The sequence below is a fragment of the Cryptomeria japonica genome, chromosome 5 (assembly GCF_030272615.1).
Source record: "Cryptomeria japonica chromosome 5, Sugi_1.0, whole genome shotgun sequence".
In the NCBI taxonomy this organism is placed as follows: Eukaryota; Viridiplantae; Streptophyta; class Pinopsida; order Cupressales; family Cupressaceae; genus Cryptomeria; species Cryptomeria japonica.
Window position 1 is genome coordinate 429,001,741 of NC_081409.1, and position 22,535 is coordinate 429,024,275.

Here is a 22,535-nt window from a genome sequence, read left to right on the forward strand (position 1 = left end):
GGTAGGATAGGTCAGATTAGATGAAAAACACCCTGATTTGGACATCAAAATGAGGAAATGCAACTCGTAGGAGCAAACCCTAAAATTGACAAAATGTACCCTAATTGTGATGCAGAGTCGACAGTATCCATTGATCACATGAGAGAACTGACCAGACTGCTTCATGTTACGACATAGACTCAGAAGCATGGATAGAGATACATTAGCAAGACTTGAGATATACTATGTCACATTCATGCCCGAGATTAGGGCAAACACAGGACTGCTTACCGCATTGGCAGAGCGATGGGATTCAGAGACCTCCTCATTTCATTTGGCGACTGGAGAGGCGACGGTGACACTGGAGAATGTATGGCGTATCCTCCGCATTCTGATTCATGGAGAGATGGTAGAGTATGACCCAGTGATAGGGAGAGATGCATTGTGAAAATTATTTGAGTGTGACGTAGATGATCTGGATATCGTGGAGAGGGAGATTGGCTAGGAGACCATGGCATCAGAGTATGATTGACGATATGTGGTGATAGCCGTGGTGATAGCATGCCTACTAGCAGGAGACAGACGAGGACATGGATTCCCTATTAGATGGGGAAGAGTGCTAGAGCGGATGGTGATAGAGGGTATAGTGTATGCATGGGGACCATGTGTACTAGCTATGCTATATTTTTAGTTGCATCAGATAGCATATCAGGGAGTGCAGACTTTGAGCTGTGGAGTCACATTGCTACAGGTATGGGCATTTGATCACATAGCCATATTTCGACCAATTGCAGAGAGACAGGTAGTACCACACTGACCATATGTGTACTGCTATGGTGGAGCACTGAGACAGGGTCCATTTGGATACATATTGTATTGGCGACATGAGCTAGATAGACTGAGAGAGTTCACATGGAGGCCATATCGTGATTGTCCTGGATGGTCAGATGATAGTGAGGAGTTACCATATTGCCGATAGGAGAGGTACCTAATTGGGTGACCAGTGAATCACCAGAGAGTGATTGAGATGTACCTACCAGAGAGAGTCAGATGACAGTTTGGAGAGAGGCAGGATGTACCTACCAGAGAGAGTCAGATGACAGTTTGGAGAGAGGCAAGATGTACCTAGGAGGACTGCACACTTTGCCTGATCTCACAGAGAGACGAGTCAGTGGGGGAGTATGGTTCAGCCACACATAGCATATATTGACTTCACATAGCTACAACAAAGATAGTGGGATTGGATATTAGATGTGGCGGATGCCGGGATGACAAAGGAGTATGAGAGATGGTTTGCACGATGACGGCCAGTGCCATTGACAGATCCGGATATTCTAGTACCTAGGTGACAGGAGGACTTCCCACTCGCTGGAGAGGAGGGAGATGATGAGGACGAGGAGGATGAGGATGGTGATGAGGATGAGGGGGATGATGAGGAAGGAGATGAGGAGGGGGATGACGAGGATGAGCCAGATTCAGGCGAGCAGGAAGCATTGCAGGATATACCCATAGAGCTGGAGATAGCTAGGACATAGGAGATGGAGATGTGCAGGGCTACCATAGTGAGTCAGCAGGATCACATTGCGACTTTAGAGAGAGAGCATGAGTAGTTTAGAGTGGAGATAGCTAGACTCATAGCGGCTCGAGATACAGTAGTAGCTCAGGCACAATGAGAAGAACAGAGAGTCATTGAGTATATTGGGTCGATTTGGGATGCCAGTGCACAGGAGATGGCATAGATGCTGGTAGAGACCAAAGAGGAGATACACCATTAGAGGACACTATATGAGAGTGCAGTTCCACCAGAGCAGAGAGCAGGGCACGCTCTCGGAGGTCATTGAGCAGCATGGGGGTGAGTGGACCTATGAGACCACCACAGCTAGGACTAGGAGGGACAACATCTGTGAGACATGGCAGGGATGAGGAGGACAGAGGGAGCACCTAGTGACAGAGGCACGTGCTCCTTAGGATAGAGACATATGTAGTTTGACATTTTGTAGTCAGCCTACGGGCCATACTTAGGACAGACAGTCCAATTTTGTACTCCGATATTATTGTGACATATGATATGATATGCATCGATATGATAGGATGCAATGTGTTATGACTTATGTTATTTTCCATGTATGGATGACTTATGCACTATTTATTGTGGAACATGTATGGATATATTTTTATGTGTTTTGTTGATGCATGTATAATATGAAATGGATAAAATGCTTGATGTGATGCACGATGTGATGCAAATGTACTAACCAATGAATGCAGGATGCAGCATATGTTTTTGGAGATCAGAGCACTAGACTGAACTGACTATCTGAACTGATGGAAGAAATGTTAGTAAGAAGAAATGAAATAGAGGACAGTTAGAGATGAAGAAAAACTTGCTTTTAGTATTGCACTTTGTAGGTGAGAACCTTTATTTTAATGTAGCAAAATGGATGCGTAGCATCATGGCATGGAAGGCCAGAGCTGAAATGCAACCCTTTTTTGCAAAAGACAGACACATCATAGACAAACAACAATCACAACCAAAAAGAAAAGAGCCATGATCCATCCCGGTCACTCTAAATCACTCAGTGACATCATCAAGCAACATAAGAACATGATCGAAGCCAAAGATAAATTAGTAAAAAGATAAGATGCACAAATTCCAATAAATCAAACAAACGCCTTGATCTTCATTGTCAAAAGTTGAAAGTGCTGATGGGACGATCATGCTGTCTGGTTTCAAGACATGCGGTACCCCGTCTAAGACAAGACACAGTCTGGTTTCGAGTATACCACACCCTGTATAAGACCCATGATAGTAGTGACAAAGTCAAATGATTTTGAGGTTGATTGATATGACAATTCTAATCAGTTTGAATGTCTGGTTTGATTGAAAGAGTTCATCTATTTATGCATGATTTCAGTAAAGCACAGCGTTGGATTTGTGAGTCGTTGGATGTATATTCAGTGAGCTGTCTATGAACAGAGGGGTTATTTATGTTTTTTTGTTTTTTTGCTTTTCGATTTGTTTTTTGTTTTTTGTTCATTTTTTCAGGACTTTATTTGATTTTTTAGGGATTTTTTCAAGACATTTTTCAATTTTTTTGAATTATTTCAGGACAATTTTCAATTTTTTGGAATTATTTTAGGACATTTTGCAATTTTTATGGATTATTTCAGGACATTTTGCAATTTTTATGAGATTTTTTGAGGATATTTTCCAATTTTTTTTTAAATTTTTTTTAGGACATTTTTCAATTTTTTTGGTTATTTCAGGACATTTTGCAATTTTTATGAGATTTTTTTAGGACATTTTCCAATTTTTTTTAAAATTTTTTTCAGGACATTTTTCAAATTTTTTGGTTATTTCAGGACATTTTGCAATTTTTATGAGATTTTTTCAAGACATTTTCCAATTTTTTTTTTTTTGGATTATTTGCCCCCAGTGTCTAGCAAGGCAAGGAATATGACAGGTGAATAAATAGGCTTGCTGAAATGATGGTGGATAGAGGGAAGACAAAGGCCTTTTATTATGGAGACAATACAGATGCAATTTTCAAGGGCTACTACATGATGGGACAAGAGATTGGATATGTCAAGAACATGGCATGAGGGACATGTCAAGAGGTTTTTGAAACCATGTTTAAACTTTGTGTCCTTATGTCAGATCGAGATCAAGGAATGAAAAAGAGTGTATGGATAGTGATAAGATATGGATATGATAAGAAAGACCAAGAATGGATAAGGGACATGGACTGAAGGTCGGGGTAGGCTAAGGGATAGTGGTAGAAAGTTGCAAGAAGCTAGCGAATATGGATGAAAGGTTATAATAAGCAAATGGATAAATGACCAAAAGCTATGATAGACTAAAAGCTGTGAACAAGATGCATGATGCTCATGATGATTGTCAGCCTTGTCAAGATCAAAAGTGGAAAGAGGAAATGGACATGAGGGACAATAGGATATGAAGGGTAATGATAGGGGTAGGATAGGATAATGAAGGGCAATAGGATATGAAGGAGGAAACCTGCCCCCAAGTGTGGTGTGCAAGAAGTTCATAGATTATGCATGATGCCTGTTTGCTAGGTTTTCATCATGGTACTTGCCCAAGGCGCCTGTTTGCCAGGTTTTCACCAGTGGACGAATTATTTTTGCTTTACTTATTTTTTTCTTTTTCTTTTTTTTTCACTTTTTTTGATTTTTTTGAGCTTTTTCAATAGAAGATGGACACATGATAGGGGATGAAAGAAGGACTCAAGCATCTTTTTGTTTTTTTTTGGATAGTAGCCTTGAAAAAAAAAAATGGACCATGACCTTTAAAAGTATGCTCAAAGACATTGGTAGGATAAGGACATAGAAAAAGAGGTGAAACTAAGGCAAGGATTTATGTAAAGGATGGGATCAAAGGGATCGAAGGATGGAAAATATGTATTGGATAATGGATAGGGTATTGGAAGAATTGGGCTTCATTGGATGGAAATGAAGGCAAGATTGACATTGGCACACACCTTGAGGGGTGATGGACTGATGGAGGAAAGATGTATTTTGGATATTGAGATTTTGACGAAGGAAAGGGTATGGATTTTGGGACATAAGGGCCCAAAACGGATGAAGAAGGTTGTGGAGGAATAGACTTCGAAGGTTTGGATGGAGGAATAGAAATTTTAGATGCCAATTTTGATGTTCCTTTAAGCTTTTGTGCTTCAAGGAGCCACTTAGGGATCCACATGGTTTTTGATTTTTCATGCTTTTGTGGTTCCTTGGAGTGCATTGCTTGCACAAGGGATTTAGGAACCCATATATATTTTGAATTTTGTTTTTGAGCAATGGGCCTTTGTGGCCTTTTGGATATATTTTTTTCTTTATAGATCATATTGTTCTTTGTTTTGACATGTCGATTATATTGGACATGTTGATCCTTGAATACATGTGGATTGCTAGACTTATGACTTTTATACTTGGCATCCAAATTGCTTGGAGGAGGAAAGGAATGCATGGATAGATATGAATGAAATGGACTTCTTTTGGATTGATGAAATTTACTCAAGGATGTGTGCCTTTGCTGACCTTGCATAGAGGATGAAGGGATATAAGGACCTAAGATGGATGGAAGGTATGATGGGGAAGGTGTATGTTTTGATTTTGATGGAGGGATACCAACATCTTGAGAGTGAGTTGTGTAGACATGACCCTTAAGATCTTCTTTGACATGAAGGGATTATTGCTTATGGAGATCTACCCCTTTGCCTTTATGAATATCTTGACTTGTAGGATACTCTTTTCTTTGGGAAGAAGACGTGAGTCCATTATGAGGTGGATATGATATGAGAGAAATAATGCAATCTTGAAGTGGATCAGATTGCACCAAAGTGGAAGAACCCATTATGCATGTCGAGGGTTCATGAACATCTTGCACTGACATGTTCGAATCATGAGGGGGATTAGGATCATGAGGGGGACTAGGATTGTGTTGTGGACATGGTTCAATAATAGGCTCTTCAAGAGATGGAATGGGAGAAATAATGGGATCATCAAAAGAAATGGGATCTTGGAGTGTGTATGGAGAATTAAGACAAGGAGATGGAGGAACAAGTGGATCTTGTGGAGGATTTAAAGGAATAATTTGATCTTGACAAGGAGGAAGATCATTGGAATCCTCTTTAAAGATGCTTTGCTCTTGACTTTAAATGGGATCATCATAAAGGATGGAAAGGATATCTTGATCTTTCTCAGGAAGTGGAATGTCAATGGGATTTGAAAGGACATTTTTTTCATGAAATGGAAGGGGATCATTTGGGATTGGATGAACTAGGATATCTTGATCTTGCCTGGGGAATGGCGTGTCAATAGGACTCTGGATAGGATGGACAAGAATAGGGGAATCATCATGGGTGTCTAGGGAAATGGGATCTTGGTCAACAATTGGATGAGATGATAAGGTTTCAAGATCTTGATCTTCATCTATTTCAAGACATGTTTCTTCATGATCTAAATTATCCTCTTGACATGGGGTTGGACTTTGGATATGCATGGGGGATTCTGACAAGGGATCAATGTTTTGGCATGAAGGAAATGCACTTTGAACATTTGTGATGGATTTTGGCAAGGAATCAATGCTTGAACATGAGGAAGAGGGACTTCGAATGGGGTCCTCTAAAACAAGTAATGGCAATAAAGTGCATGGTGGCATTGGGTCTTGTATTTCTGAAACATGACAAGGATGTGCATCATGAATTGGATTATCTTGGCAATCAATTATGGATAGCTCCTGGATAATTGCATCCTTGGGTGTATTGTTTGATGAGGACAATATGGAAGGTTCCTGTGAAACTTCTAGAGGTGTAGGGATAGATGCCACTGGAGAGTCAATTTGCTCACAAGGGGATGAGACATTGTTAGACATAATTGTATTATCTTGATCTTCCTCAAAGAACTCACTTGGTAATTTCCTTAGGAGCCTTGCAATAAAGCCACCTTTCTTTCAAGGTTTTGACATAGTTGTATTTGGAATTTGAACTTGTTTGGAAATGAGTTGGTTCTGATCTAATGTCATGTTTTGATATTGGACTTGGTTTAATTGTTCTGACATGTTTGAAACTTGGGTTGGTGTGTGATGCAACCTTTGTTTTTGAATGTTTGCTTGTGGTTGTTGACATTGATATGTTGATTGAACTTGTTGATACTCCACCATTGGTTGAACTATTTGTTGACATTGTATAGTTGGTTGGACATATTGTTGAAATTGGACCATTGGTTGTGTTGGTTGTATATGTTGAACAATTGGTTGAACCATTGGTTGTATTGGTTGAAAATCTGATTGATAGTAAACACCTTCTTGTTCTTGTTGTGAAGGCACATAATGTTGAAATTGATGTTGTCTCTTTTCTTGAAATTGTTTCATCATCTCTATTTGGGAGAGGAGAGCTGGTATGTCTAATCATTCAAGAAGAGATCTTACATCAATTGGCTCAATCTTTGGATTTTGACCTAGAAATTTTTGAAACACTTTGGACATTTGTGATCTATTCTTCTTAATGTTTTTCACTCTTTGTTCCAATATCTCCTTTTCTTGAGCTAGTTTCTCCTCTAGTTTTTGTATTTGGACATTTACATCATCATGATAAGTTTGATCCAAGTTCTGAGACATGTAGAGATTGGATTGACATGATTGATTGCTCAATTTGCAAGTGAAAAACATTGTCTTTTACCTCTATTTCTGGCCCTACACAGGCACAGAATGTCTGACATAGGCGCAAAATGTCCTTGACACAGGCGTAGAATGTCTGACACAGGCATAGAATGTCTCACACAGGCAAAAAAGTACCTAGAAAACACTGCACTACCCTGTTTCTTGGGTTTTTGACCTGCAAATCATCTCAAAGGCTCTCAAAAGCATGGTTAAGTGGTTAGTTCACATTGGGTTCACCAATTAATGTAGCTAGGAATTCGGAAATCATCAAAGCAATATCAAAATACTAATCTAGCTCAATCACGAAAGCACAATTGCAATGGTCAATCCTAACACACTCAATAAAGACATGAAAAACAAAACATTCAAGACTAAAAACTAAGCAAACCAGATGCAGATCTGAATGTCTCCTTCATGCGGCTCCATTGTCCTTCTTTCTTCTCCAAATAGCCTTTGTTTGTGGATCTCACCTTCAAGTGCATAAACCTAATGTGAAAGCAAGATTGACATTGGCATAAGAATACTCAAAGTGTGATTGATTCGATGAAATAATTATTAGATTGGGATTGAAGAAATTCATCCAATTTATAGACAAATTGGAGAAATGATGAAATTAGCATGATTCAATTCAAATGGAAATTGTAAATCAAAAATGTCAATTATGACAAATTATGAAAAACTATGCACTTTCTATGCAAAATTGATTGATTGTCAATTATGACAAATTATGACAAATTGAAATGTCATTCCCATGAAATTAGGAGAAAAATAGGAGAGAATTGAAATTAGGAATTAGAAAATTAGAAAATTAGAAAAAGAGGAAAATTAGGAATTAAGAAATTGATGAAAATTAGGAAATTAGGAATTAAGAGAAATTAGGTGAATTAATTAATAATTTGTCATTTATTAATCAATTCACAAAAAGAGGAATAATTAGTTAGCCAATTAAATTAAACATTTAATTGTGACACAAAGACCTAGGATAAATAAATAAATTATTTAACCTAGAGGGAGAAATGACAAATAGGGTTAAATGAATAAAATCATGAAACCCTAAAAGATGAATTTGAAATGCAAAGATGACAATTAGGCCTTGATGAAAGATAATTAACTCGATCATGATTCTGATTAACAAAGGACCAATGTGATAAATTATTTGATTGATAAATGTGCCAATTGATGAGGAACAATGACTAATTGATCCAAATTGACATAATTGAGACAGACAACGATCGATGGCAAATTGATCGCAAAATGACAAAATTGACAAGAGGACAAGGATCGATGACAAAATAGATTGCAAGATGACAAGATTGAAAATGACCATGATCGATGACAAATCGATCGCAAAATGACAAAATCAAACATGACAACAATCGATGACAAATCGATCACAAAATGACAAGATTGAAAATGATAAGGATTGATGACAAATCGATCACTAGATGATAAGATTGATAAGAGGACAAAACCCTAATTAGGATTGACGATGTCCAAAATGATGACAAATGAGCATGCACATTGATGCAATAGGATAAGATCGATCAAAATCATGATTGGAGAGTGTTGTCGACAAGACCAAATTTGAGAGCAAGATGAATGAAGAATGTAGAAAAATGACTCGATGCTCACAAATGATAAAAACCAAGTGCGTGACATAGGAGAAATTTTAATGCGACGCAAAAACCTAAAATGAGGCAATGCGCAAATGTTAAAGTACGATTCCACAAGCGTTGACCATTTTTAGGTGTCTACAGCTTCAATAACAGATGTTGGTTCAATTTGAGAAATTAAATATACCTCTTCATTTGCCAGTCTTCCTCTAGTCATAACACCTTGATTCTTGTTTCTAATTATCTGATTCTCTAAATGATTCAATCTTACATACCTAGGTTTGTTCTAATTAACATTCACAGGTTGTTGTTCTTCAGTCAATGTTGAGTTTTCTGATGATGCCGGTGTGACCAAGTCTTCATTCTGTACTGATGCAATCTGTGTCAACTAATCTATAATCATTTAAACTTTAGATTTAACAGATCTTGAATCTCCTCTAAAGTATTCATCTATCTTCACACTAGTACTCTCAATGATTTTTTGTAACCTTTTATTATAACATCTATATGCCTTTCTTTTAGATGAATAACCAAGAAATATTCCTTCATCACTTCTAGGATTAAATTTTCCAAAATACTCATCTCTCCTAATATAACTGTAGACATATAAAAATGACCATATTCCTAAATGAATATTTTATGTTCATTCCTCTATTTAGTTAAATTTAATTTAATTTAATCACCTACATTCTTCTATTTTATTAAGTAAATTATTCAATTTACTTAGTTAAATTCACTTATGTCATTTAAATTGAATAAATCATTTATTCAATTTAAACCCTTCTCTCTACTTTTAATTAAATTTATATTTAATTTATAGTTTACCCCAAATTGAATAAATCTAATTTATTCAATTTCCCATATTGCAACCAAATTGAAATAAAATATTTTATTTTAAATAAATCCTTTTATTCCTCATCCACTTGCAAAATCCTACATCTCCCACTTGCATCCTAACCCTCTTCCTAACCCCCTTCTAGATTCTTCTAATCGCTTGTAAATTAGCCTAACCCATCTCCTAAATATTGCCACATCCCTAAGCAAGGGGAAGTCACTTCTCAAACCCTCAAAGTCTTTGAAAACCATTAAAGGCTTCAACAACTTAACTTTGAAAGTCTTCCAAACCATTAATGGTTAACTCAACCCTCTTGCATGGTTGGAGACTTTTTGACTAACTTAACCCTCATCTAACCCAAGGGTCTCATCAAGCATTCATTGCTTTGACCATAGTTATCCCTTTAACCCTTGCACAAGAGTTTATCCTTTGGGTAAAATCTTTATCCAATGGATAATCCTAACCTAACCTTAACCCTTACCACCTAGGGTAGCCATGAGGTCTTCTCAGGCATTTAATGTTTCCACCCTCCCCTCTCAACCAATCTTATGTTGACAATTGTCACCATTTCATTGGTGCAAATTGCAAACATGGATTGATAACTTTCAATATTGACCTTTGATAAACTCTTTCAATCCTAGCCATCCATTGCCCTATTTTCACTATAAATAGAGCTCTCCCTCCTGCATTTTAAGGACATACAAGATTTTAGTATCCTACTTATGCTCAATTTTAGCACATCTACTCTCTCTTTGCAATAGAAATTAATCTAATAAACATCTTAGAATAATTCCTTTATCATTATCTTAAATCATACAACTAATATAGCATGTTAGGATAGTATTTATACTAATCTTGTCATCTTATAATATAGTTTGTTGCATTTATAGAATCATGCATAGATAGGATGCATTCTCATGTTAAAATCAACCAAAGCATCCCTCGTTCTTGCATTTGTCATCCCTAAACCACTTTGCTCAGTGACCAGAGAGCAAAGACATTGTTTTGAGGGACCTTGTGAGATAGAGAACCATGGAACCAACCTTGGGAAGTTGAGTCATCCTTCATGACTCCATAGCTTGCACCAAGAAGTCCTATGGGTGTGTGGATAAGTCCCTTTCAGCTTCATTTTTCACATTTTAAGTTTCATTGACCCGCTTTTCTCGCACACATTTCTAGTGCCTACTGTGGGGCACTACCCCATTAACCAAATCGGTTTTAAAAAATATACACTTTTGCAAGTACGTGGGAAACAGGAATCAGTGGATGGAGAATATTGTTTAGCGCATCTCGCTAACATTATAGCGCATCCCATACATTGTTTAGCACATTGGTTTTATACTCTAGCGCGTGAATTTCTTAGATTAGCGCATCGCGTTTACTAACTTTTCCTATAGGTCTCAACACAAAAGAAAAATAGAACAGTATATCCAGGAAATAGAACAGCACATCTGATAAATAGAGCCGCACATCGGGTCTGTCAGATAGTGCATCATAGTCATCCTATAGCACGTACAGTCTGTTCTGTAGCGCATCAAAGACAGAAAACAAAAAGAAAATTGTAACCAAACTTAAAGTTAGACTTGTAGAAGTCCACCAAATCCAAAATCTTTCTAACCATTTTGAGTTGATATTTTCCAGGATTACTAACATCTTATTGTAGGGATGAGCTTAGTGTTATTTATAGAGCTATAAATAGTTTAAATTTTTACTAACTTAGTTAAGTTAGTTAGAATTTAAGGTCTTTCTAACTCTTGTTAAATAAAATTGAACTCACCTTATTTGGGCTGTAAAAAGAACCACAAAATCAATCTTTTCTTTCTTTTTTAGGAGAAAAATTCTCAATTTGGGCTCTAAAAGGAACAAATCAAATTTTCAAGTTTTACAATCAAAAGGGTTAAAAAGAACTTCACCATCCTTTGGTGCATAAAAGGATTCATTTTAATTTGTACAAAGTAAAGAATCACACAAGTTCAATGGTCATTTACAGTCAAATAGGGAAATTCTTCCCCTTTTATTAATTTCTTTTGTTGACCACCAAGATCAAAATTTTTCTTTGTTGACCATTTCTTTTCAAAAGATCAGAAAACCATTGCATTAAAAATTTAAAAGGGAAACCATGTTTTCATGGAGCAACATCTCCATATAGATCTTAGAAAATTATTGACTTGAAAGGTAAAAAGAACCTTGTTTGCCTTGTCTCAAAAGTAGAAGGTATATGCTCTCCCCTTAACTAGGTGATCAAAAAGCCAGCCTACTCTTACGCTTTCAATCATACTGCATTTACATCCTTTAGTAGGCCTACCTTCCCGAGGAGTTGAAAAACTCTTAAAGCCATTTGTGGCTAGTGTGAAGGGAATGACCTAAGTGGGAAATGAATTTGACACCAAGTGTTCCAACCCACTATAATCAAATGTGGAAAGTGACGAAAGTCCTTTTCAACAGTTGCGCACAGCGATTAGTCTTCCCCCAGTATCCTTGAGATATGTAAAGCCTTTGTTCTAAAGGTTGGGAAGCCTCCTAAGAGAGTTTATCACTGACGGCTGAATAGGAAGCTTGATTATGAACTTTAGCATTAGAAACCTTGAGCTAAGTCAGTAACTAGACATTTGTAATATCATAGTGCAAGGGTGGGGAAGAATCAGCCCCCAAGATTACTCACCATATATCTCCCAAGATAACTACTCAATTGTGAAGCAATTCACTTTGATTTAATTTCTGGCAAAAGGCAAAAAAATGGGCGCCCTCTATGGGGTGACACGGTTGTTTGAGCTGATGGAGTATTGAGACTAGTGGGCTATGGTATTGCTTATGAACCTTGAATAAAGAGTTTTTTTGAAGTGTATTCTTTGTAACCAAACCTGTTGAAACATTGAGGATTTGAACACATCCTCATAGAACATACACTTACTGCTTAGATTAGGCAAAAATGGTTAAATATTTGGTGTTGTGTCTTCATTTGTTACTTCAGAAAATCATCCATTAGCATTAAAAGCCTAAGGCAAAGCACCAAAATTGCAAAAAACAATCAAGTCAAGGCAGTTTAGCATGTAAGAGCAACATCTTAGCGCATATCAACCATAACTTAGTGCATCACATCTTATCATTAGCGCGTAAAGTATTCACAGTAGCGCTTTACCAAAATTTAAAAAACAAGCAGTTATAGTTAGCGCATTCTGAAAACAGTGTAGTGTGTGGAAGCATCAACTTAGCGTGTCAAAGTTAAGCTTTAGCACGTGGCGTATAAATAGTAACGCATCTGTGGCTCATATTAGCGCATGATATTTTAAAATTAGATTTGAAACAAAATTTATTATCAGACATAGTTAGCGCGTAGATTGGGGTAGCGTAGCATGTGGAGTCTTTCCCTTAGCGCTTTGAGAAACTTTTGTAGCGCATGAGGTCTCTGTTTTAGTGTGTGGTCAAGACCAGAAAAATAGGGGGCAAAACAGAGGTAAATTTAGAGAATTTTGAAAACATTTTGGACAACCTCTTTTCATCAACTTAAACTTCATCAAATCAAAATATCAAGAATAGACCTAGGAAGCTATTTCTAAAAGCAAATTTTGTATCAAACAAAAGTTGTCCAAACATCTAAAATTGGTCGCACGATAAACATATCTATCCTATCAAAATCGGGAGACATCATCACACATAGAAAATAGGTCCTTTTTTATCACACGGATTTTATCCCAAACACACTTGTTTTAAAACTCCAAGTTGTCAAATCAAGTTTCCATACTGGGAGACTTTTTCCATATCATTTGATGCACTTTGTCATGAGGGGGCATCTAAACCTTCACTTGGATAAAGTAAAACTTGAGTTTCCAAAACAAGATAAACTGAATCCAAACCAACTCAAAAGGAGCTATTGATCGCTTGTGCATGACTAATCCTCATATTCTGAGAAGAAAGAATATTTATCGTAACACTAAGTTAAAGAAACAACAACCAAGTCCTTCAAAATTTGCCAAAAGAAATAAATTTGTATACATCAATCGTCAACTCTTCAAATCTCATCGAACATTTCTTCGTCATGTATGACTCTATATTTAGAACAAATCCAATGAATTTGACAAAGAACCTTTGAAGACTAGAGCATTCTGCCAAAAATCTGCATTCAGTCAACAAATCAATCATGGAGGAAAGATCAATCCTGCATTCTTTCTTGAGGAGTGCATCACTTACAACATACCCCGATTTGAGCTACCAACCCCTGAGCAACACATCGAAGAGGATTTTATCCCCTTTATCACATAAAGCTTCTACTAGATGCCTATTGTTACCCACTCTCAACAAAACAAACAAAGCTAAATGCAATCAGAATCTAGCATGAATCAGAGATTATCAAATCCTTTCGAACATCCAAATCTAGAGGACACCGAAATTTCTGAGGAACTTCTTCAAGAATGTCAAGAAAGTGCTTCATTTCAAAAACTTGTGGAAAGACTCATGGAAAATGACAAGGAAAAATACCTACTCATGCTTACAAGCAAAGGGGTTAAACTTCCTAAAGACTTTGACATAGACATGTTTAGAACAAGATCTCAACATTACGAATATCAAGAATGACAACGAGAAGGAGAAGCACGTGACCCAGAGCAAGATATTCCTAAACAAAACATACCAGAAAAAAAATACACTAGGACAAAACATCCCTGAGCAACACATCCCTGAGCAAAACATACCGTTCCATACACCATTTCAACTTAGGATTAATGCAAGGGAAGAAATCTTCCCTCAAAAAAATAATGCACCTTTGATTTCTCTCACTCAACAAATGCAAATGTTACAAAGACAAATGCAAGACATGCAACAAGGGATAACAGTACGTTATTCATTAAATGAAATTTGTCCTTATCCATTTGATAGAAGATTGAGTATGGTACCTTTTCCTCCAAACTTAGACGTTCCCAAATTTGATAAGTACGATGGGAAAAGTGATCCCTGTGATCATGTTCGAGAATTCTGCACCATGATTCTTGAATTTTCTCACGATGACACCTATTTGATGAGGTTGTTCTTGAGAATATTGGGAGGACAAACAATGGAATGGTTATCCAAAATCACACCTCCTATCAGATCATTTGATGAACTGGTCAACAAATTCATAACTTAATATTCCTATAACTTTCAACATGCTATCACCATACTAGACATTTGTAACACCAAATAGAAAAACAATGAAAAATTCATGGTATTCCTTCAACGTTGGTGGTGTATGGTTTCACGATATCATCGAGATATCCCTTGAAAGGAGAAAATGGAAATCTTCATCGATAACTTGAAAGGTGAGATGAGTTATAGGCTCAAAATCCAATGCATACCCTCCTTCGCTAAATTAATTGAGAATGGCATTCAAGTAGAAGAAGCATGTGTCAAGAAGGGAACACTTAAATTCTTCAAAGAAGGAATGAGTTTTTCAAATTACAACAATTAGAACAACAACTTAGACAAATCTAGATTCTAGACCAAAAACAAAAACAATGGAAACGAAGGAGGCAACAAATCACATGATCCAAAATCCAAGCAACCCATGCTCACATTATCAGGAAATCCTCAAGCTACAAAGAATCCCAAAGGTTCTAACCCAAACACTAACAATTGCGCACCAAATACCAATCAAGGTCAACCCAACACCAACAACACCAACAATGCTCAAAACAATCATGCAAATCAAGGACCTAATAATAATTCATGAGGTAACACCAACAATTTCCAAAAACGTGTCTACACACCACTAGGAAAATCACTGGAGTTAGCATTCAAAGAACTCCCAGCAAACAAAATTATCTCTTTACCAGCAATCAGCAACTATGAACCACAAATCAAACCACAATGGTGGAATGACTCGCACTTTTGTGATTTTCATCGCAACAAAGGTCATCAAATAAATGATTGCATGAGACTGAAAAACATTGTTCAGGACATGATTGATAGAGGTGATTTAATGGTGGATGGTCTCAAGACAAATGGTGACCACAGAGCCTTTAAGAATCCTCTTCCAAATTACAACAAGGATGGAGCTTCAACCTCGAACGATACATGTGGAGCTTGCATCAATCACATCTACAATAACACCATCAATCATATAACAACTGAAGACAATCAAGTCAATGTCATCACAATCCAAGATCAATGTGATCATGAATCTGTCAACGTAACAACCAGAGCTCAAAAATATGTCTTAAAGGGACATACGTCAACATCAAACACCATGCCCAAAATTCAATATGATCTAGTTAGCCAAGTGCACACAACTCCTGCTCAAATATCTATACTAGAGTTGCTGAAACTTTCGCCAAAACACAAAGACATATTAGAGCAAGGGCTATTAGAAACAAATGTACCTTGAGATCTGGATGCTGACAAATTCCAAGCCATGGTCGCTCATATGATAGGGCCTCATAATATCACTTTTTCTGAGTATGATAATATCTCATTGAGTCATCCACATAATACTCCTCTCCATATTGAAGTCATAGTCTATAAACACCGAGTAAAATGAGTATTAATAGATGGAGGAGCTAGACTTAATATATGTACCTTAAAACTTATCTGTGCATTAGGCTTCTTGGAGGAGTCTATTGATCCACACAAAAATATTACTATAAAGGCATATAATGATGAAGAAATATCCTCTCAAGGAATAGTGGTGTTGCTGATTCAAGTCAAACCAATACAAAGAGATACTATGTGTCAGGTCTTAGACATAGACCTCACATACAATATCTTATTAGGTCGACCCTGGATACATGAAATGCAAGCAGTGCCTTCTACATATCACCAGTGTGTCAAATTCCCCTGTAATGGGTAGGAGGTTTCTATATCTGTTGATCACAATCCATTTCAATATTGTAATGCAATGGGGGTAGCCCAGGACAGTTTGGTTCCACATAATAGAGAGAAATGGAATTCCTAAGCACCAGATCTTCAACAAGAGAAGTATAAATCATTACCTAGAGATTTCAAGCAACAAATGAAAATCAAAGAACAAGGCATGGGGGAATACTCTTTGGAACCCATGTGTTTGACTAACTTACCCACATCACCTAGATCTCATGGATTACCTACAACATCAACACATCAAGCAACTCAGCCCATCACCAAGTTCGATGGCGCATTCATTCAACTTGGCACTTTAGCACATGAATCTGAGGAAAAGGATATCCATAGTTGGCTATACAAATATGAGGAAGGAGATAGAGAAACTATTGTGGAAATAGCTATACCCACACACTTATATGGAAAAGGCTACTTAGTCATGTAGCAAATGGGATACAATGGCAAAGGATCTATTGGTAAGTGTCAGGAAGGTGTCACAGAACCATTGGATCTGCCTTCACAATTTAGTAAAGACAAAAAATGATTGGGCTTTGAATTAACTCTACTACCCAAGAAAATACCACACAAATATCAAAGAAGAAGTACAAAGAAGAAGCACTATTTGAGTCAGCAGAGACAATCCATAAAGAACGTGAACATCACAAAAGGAAGCAACATCAAGGGGAGTCCATCATTCACAAGAAGACAACATCTATAGAAGTCAATCATGTTCAAGAACAAATATCCAACAAAGCAGAATCACCTTAGGGAAACATCATTCCTCCTCGAGAACAAACAGTCTACGAACAGATGCAAAGAATAGAAGCAGGATTTGATGCAGAATCAGAGAAAGCCAACAGAATAGTATCAATTATCAAAGATCTATTTTCGCCATTCAACATACCTGTTCACAACACTAAAAAGATCTGGGATGATACCTCTAAGACTGATTCCAATGAATATGAATGGGGTAGCTACTCAAATGCTACTAAAGATACCACTGAAAATACTAGTTCTATATCCCTTTTTCAAGAAGAACATAGCACAGAAATTAGACTACTTGAATTTGGACCACAAAATATCTATGACACTAAGGAAAGCAAGCAACAACATTATGAACAAGTCTATACAAAAGATGATACCATCGAAGACCTTGATGAAATACTAAACTTATTTAACACCCAAACCAATCACAATGAAACCTCTATCTTGACACTTACAGCAGTAGAACTTGATCCACCAAATGATTCCTTACCACTTGTCTTTCTGGACCTCATAGACTAGAATGAACCCAAAATTCATGAGATACCAATTTTCCTGAATGATGAATCCATTATCCATTACTTATGTACTGTGCACCCAGAAACAGACTCTACCAGTGAACGAAATAGCAATATCTACAATCAGGAGGGTGCCACGTCTCTCATTCACAAAAATAAACCAAATAAAGGATCTGATGCTGAAAACCAGTCAATGTCAACTCTAGATCACAAAAAAGTAAAAATAAAGGATGCATCGGTGAAAACCTTTTTAAGGCACCTAAAGATGAGAGACTTGACGCTCTTCCTAAGCATTATCATGATCAATCACCCATATTGATTGAGCCCACTCAATCAATCAACATTGGTACTATAGAGGCAGCCAAAAATATATACCTTGTAGAATCTCTGATAGAAGTAGAAAGGTCAGAATTTATCAAATCTTTTAAAGAAAAGCAAATTAACTTTGCTTGGGCATATGTAGATATACCTAGGATTGATCCACAATTAATAATGCATCACTTGTCTATGGCTCCAGGAGCTAAACCGGTTAAGTAAAAACTATGAAAGATGAATCCACATGTGGCACTCATGGTCAAAGTTGAACGAAAAAAACTATTAGATGCCAGATTTATCTGACCCATCGACTATGCAGAATGGAATTCCAACATTGCACCAATTTCAAAACCAGATGGTAGTATCAGAATATGTATAGATTTTAGAGATGTCAACAATGTCTGTCCAAAGGATGACTTTCCTTTACCAGGTATTGACATAATTGTAGACCTCACAGTAGGACATGCAATGTTATCACTAATGGATGGTTTTTCAGGATATAACCAAATCAAGATTGCTCTAGAGGATCAAGATAAAACAGCATTCACCTATCCTTGGGGAACATATTGTTGGAATGTCATGCCTTTTGGCTTAAAGAATGCAGGAGCAACTTATCAACGAGCAATGACAACAATCTTTCATGATATGATGCATACCTTCATGGAAGACTATGTGGATGATTTACTAGCTAAATCCTTCACCAGAGCAGAACATCTAAGCATCTTAGAAAAGATTTTTGAACGATTGGAAAATTTCCAAGTCAGGCTCAACCCTAAGAAGTGTGTCTTTGGGGTTACATCAGGCAAATTACTCTGTTACATAGTTTCAACTAAAGGTATTGAAGTGGATCCAGCAAAGGTACAAGCCATCATGGAGATGCCACCACCAAATAATATTAGCCAGCTCAGGTCGCTACAAGGATGACTCCAATCAATCAGGTGATTCATCGCTCAACTAGCAAATAAAAGTCTCCCATTTAATCATTTTCTACATAAAAATGTACCATTCAGATGGGGAAGCCAAGTGTGCCAAATCCTTCTATCAAATCAAGCAATATTTGATGAACCTACCAGTTCTGGTACCACTGATAGCAGGAAAGCCACTTATTCTCTACATTTTGACAATATATAAATCTCTAGGGGCATTGTTAGCACAAGAAGATCAACAAGGCAAGGAATGAGAAATATACTACATCAACAAGACATTGAATGACTATGAGCTAAATTACACCTTTATTGAGAAAGCTCGACAACATGCTAGCTCACACAATTAAGCTAGTTGAAAAAATTGATCCTCTCAAATATTTACTTAGCAAAGCATCTCTTACAGGCTAATTGGCTAAATGGATCATGATTCTCAGTGAATTTGATATCCACTATATGGAGCGAAGAGCTATCAAGGGACAAGTAATAGAAGATCAACTAGCAGAAGCACCACTACCTTTTAAACAACCAATGGAGATCAAATTTCTAGACAGGGACGTTCTTGCTATCTCTACAAAATAATGGACCCTATACTTTGATGGATCATTTACCCAACACGGCTCAAGTGCCGACATTTTATTAATCACTCCAAAAGGACACATCATACCAAGATCCTATAGACTCATGTTTCTATGCACAAATAACATTGCTGATTATGAAGCACTGGTAACAGGAATCAAGATATTTGTAGAATGGAAAATCATAGAACTAAAGGTCTATGGAGATTCACAACTAGTTATCAATCAAATCAATGATGACTATCAGATGAAAGATGACAAGTTGTTACCCTACAAGAGAATGGTGGATGACTTCAAACAGTACTTTGTACACATCAGCTTAGCATAAATACCAAGGTTGGACAACAAAGTAGTCAATGTAATGGCTACTATCGCTTCACTCCTGCAAATTCCAGAGCAATAGTCTCATTATGAATTCCTAGTAGAGCAACTATTTTCCCCAGCCTATGACAATTCCGCATCCCAGGGCATCTACGCCTTAACTGGTTCAGACTCTCCCTTATATGGAATGATATATGAGTATCTTAAGACCAATATCCTACCCATTGACTTGTCCCAAAACCAAAAACATAACTTTATCTGACAAGCTACCCGTTATACCCTTACTGCTGATACTTTGTATCGTTGAGGTCTAGATGGTACTCTTCTTCATTACCTTGATTGTAATGAATCTAACTCCGCTTTACATGAGCTTCATGAATGTATCTATGGCACACATTCCAATGGTACTACTCTTGCTAAAAAGATTCTAAGAATGGGATATTACTGGCCAACAATGGAAAAAGATTCTTATCACTTTGCAAAAAAGTGTCCTAAATGCCAGATCCATGGCAATCTTATACATGCACCAACATAGGAACTGTAGCCATTCACAACATCCTAGCCCTTTTGTCAGTGGGGACTAGACTTAGTTGGAAAAATTCATCCCTTATCTTCAAATGGGCACAAGTTCATTATCACTGCAACATAGTACTTTACCAAGTGGATTGAAGCAGTCCCCATGACCACAGTGACTGGGAAACAAATTGCCTCTTTTACCATTAATTATCTGATCTGTAGATATGGAATTCCAAGTTCCATCATCACAGATAATGGATGACCTTTCAAAAACTAAGATGTCTGAGAACAATGTGAAAAATTCAAAATACAACATCATTTCTCTACACCATACTACCCACAGGGAAATGGTCAAGCAGAAGCATCCAACAAAATGATATTGAAAATTTTAAAGAAGACAGTCAATGATGCAGGCAAAGATTGGCATGTATAACTCAATCTAGCACTTTGGGCATATAGAACTAGCATCTGCACACCGACAGGAGCTACATCATATTCATTGGTGTATGGATCAGAAGCAATTTTACCCCTGGAGGTAGAAATTCCATCTCTCGGAGTCTCTTTGAAAGGCTTAATCCCAGATGAAGAATATTGAGTTAACCGATTGCAAGAACTTGAACTTCTAGATGAAAGATGTCAATGTGCCTACACTCATCTCAAAGCATATCAGCAACCTATGTGCAGAAGCTACAACCACAAGGTCATCCCTAGAAACTTCAAAATAGGTGATCTAGTACTCAAAGAAAATCCTAGAAATCAACATGACCAGGAAAAGAAAGGGAAGTTTGAACCTAACTGGTTAGGTCCCTATGTCATCATCTTAGCCTATGGATCAAGCACCTATCAACTAACTACCTTAGAAGGAGATGTGCTTGATGAACCCAACAATAACATCCATTTGAAGAAATACTACACTTGAGCAGTCTAAATGCACGAAAAAAGTAAAAATACAAAAAAAAAAAAAAATTTAGAAAAACCAAAGAAAAAGGTACAATAAAAACAAATAGTGAAAACCTAGCAAATAGGCGCTATTGTGAGAGGATGGCTCCTCCATCTATCAAACTTTTGTATCCATGCATCCAAGTACTATTATCTATTGACCAACACCTTTATCAAACTAAGTGTTATCCAAGACATACTTAGCATAGTCATTGTCCTTGTTTATCACAAATCATTTCATCATATCCCACCATGGCTTGGTAATCACTGTACATATCCACGTTGGGCAATACATTTAGCTAGGGGCAACATCGATCTGCATCCTATCCTATCCACATATCCTGCATTACAGTAGACTAGGTAAATCATATCAAAGCCAAAATTCAACAAAACATGAGGAGAATCAAACATAGATACATTTAACGGATTCACAACACATGATGGATGATTTTCTAATGTAACAAATGTTTGCATCTTGCATAAAGTTTTGACTATTGTTACATTTAAACTCTTTTTGAACTATTGGATCATCTACATTTTCTCAATGATGCATCGAGCTAGAGAAAGTAACGGGGACTCCAATATCCTTTTAGTCTTTTGTCTGTGAGGCGATCACTTGTACTGTACAAAGACTTGTCTTGAGACGTGATTCAAAGCACCTCACTGAAGACATGATTCCACTTTGCACATACAAATGGTTTAATCTTGTCTGTTTATCTGCAAGCAATATTCAGGTCATCCTGGTTCAATTATACCTTGACACTTATGCCATCTTGCAAAATCAAAAATCATGTAAATTTTTCTCAGGTCATTATGGTTCAATTATACCATTATGGTTGTATAAATTTTCAACATATCCCAAACAAATCCATGCTCAATGATGATACTACAAAGAAAGTAAAACAACATGTAGCTATATAGGGATGACCAATGCAGAATGAGGATGCTCAAAACAATTAGTTGCATATCATTTTACAATTAGTTGCATATCATTTTACCATTAGTTGAATATCATTTTACAATTAATTGCATATCATATTATGAATTAGTTGCATATCATATGTCTCATTTTCAAGATACATCTCATATATCCTGCATTATCACATCATATTCATCATATATAAAATCGCATAAGAATTACATAATCATATAAAAAGTGTCATCCATAACACATCACATGTGGATCAAAGAAAATGGTGTCATATATATATATATATATATATATATATAT